General features: G+C 43.1%; 1 pseudogene; it reads right to left on the reverse strand.

The window, feature by feature from the left end:
• Nucleotides 1-896: 896 nt before the first annotated feature.
• On the reverse strand, nt 897-991 carry LOC116462807 (U6 spliceosomal RNA; annotated as a pseudogene).
• Nucleotides 992-1,730: the final 739 nt, after the last annotated feature.

Genomic DNA, 1,730 nt, shown 5'->3' on the forward strand with positions numbered 1-1,730 from the left:
AAACCTCCTTCAAAAGCAGCTGGAACCACCTTGAGTGTCTCTGGGGCTACTTCTTTTTATTCACTCGGCCTCACCTGTCCCACCAGCCCTTGGCATGGCTGTTCTATCTGAAATTTTTGCTGTGTGTTCATTTATACTCACTAGCATTGACCTTCCTTGAATGTGTTTTTCCATTTGAAGCTCATCACCTTTCTTTCTCAAAGGCGTGGTGGCATCATCTTTGGTCACAATGACTTCTACTTTTTCGAGGCTGAACATCTTCAAGATTTAGAGTGAGCCCCTCCTCTTCAAACACCTGCAAAAACATTTAAAAATAAGCTAGTTTCAGGGTATGGTTTTTCTTTAATCTACCAAATTTATTCATAATACATTATGCAGGTGTTTTGATGAGAATCCAGAAACCTCTTTAGATACCATATTTCTCTGAAATGTGAGAATGGAAGATCATTGCTATTCCAGGACAAGTCTTGCGCATAGAGCTTTTTATTGCTTTAATTTGCATTATTTCATTTACTCCTCAGAACTCTGTCAGTTAGCAACAGCTTGATCATGCAGATGAGTTAACGGAACCCAGAGAAAACTCGCCCAAAGTTACACAGTTAGCAGTTGGTGGAGCCAGGACTAGATGCTGGGCCTTGACTCTCAGTCCAGTGTTCTGTCTACCAGATCATTCTGTCTTTCAGATCATTCTAATCTGAGGACAGGTAGACAGGAAGATCATTCCTGACCAGGAGCATGATGCTTAGACCTAAAAGGGACCCTGTTCTGTATCTAATTCAACCCCCGTCCTCCTAAATATTCAGTGGATGTATCTAACTAAGAAAAATGCAAACTATAGGACGGTATACCTGTAAGTGTTATCCCTGGGAAGAAAAGGAACATTTGGTAAATGTACAAAAAATATGGGAAAAATTTGCATGTTGTCCTTGTGCAGGGGCCATGCTATTCTTCTCTGTACGGTTGCAATTTGAGTCTACGTGCTGTTAAGCAATCTCCAGAATATTTTAAAATGAATCTACTACAATAGAAAAGATCAAAATGTGTCACATAGTAAGCATTGTTTTGTAAAACGTTTGTGTAAGTTGCATACATGTGTGCATATGTGTGGATCAGGATGTAAAGTTTCCTTCTGACTGTGGGTTGTGCCAGCAAATGTTGGGAGCCACTGGTATGGTGGAAAGAGCCTTGGAAGTGGGTTCAAATACTTAGTTTCAGTCTCTGCTCTGCCAGCAACTACCTGTGTGAGTGTGGCCAAGGAAAGTAACCCCTCAGGTCCTCCATTTCCTTATTTTTTAAATGAGGAGGTTGGACGAGATTATTTTTGAGATCCATTCCTCTCAGATTCTATCAGTCTGGGGGTTCTTTCATGGCATTGCTGAAACACAGAAGTCTTCCAAATGGGGAAGGTGGATGGAAAGAGGGGACAGGCTCAGAACAGCAAGCATGAGCCAGGTGCAGCCACATGACTTTGCCCAAAGCAGTTGCTGCCAGTGCTCATGCTCACTGCCTGTCATCATGTTGGTGGCACCCCTAGATCCTGCTGCCATGAGGGTGTGAATGATGACCATGGTTACGTCCAAATTGGAGCCTGTGGATGGCAGTGGAGGTGAGGACTGCCAAACGCATGCACCTGGTCCCAGGCTTGGCACTGCGAGGGCTCAGAAGCAGTTCTTAATGACAAGCATGATAAATACTCCAAGTGGGAAGCAAAGGAAAAGCAACTTAAATAG

This window comes from Hylobates moloch, unplaced genomic scaffold, assembly GCF_009828535.3.
Source record: "Hylobates moloch isolate HMO894 unplaced genomic scaffold, HMol_V3 SCAFFOLD_23, whole genome shotgun sequence".
In the NCBI taxonomy this organism is placed as follows: Eukaryota; Metazoa; Chordata; class Mammalia; order Primates; family Hylobatidae; genus Hylobates; species Hylobates moloch.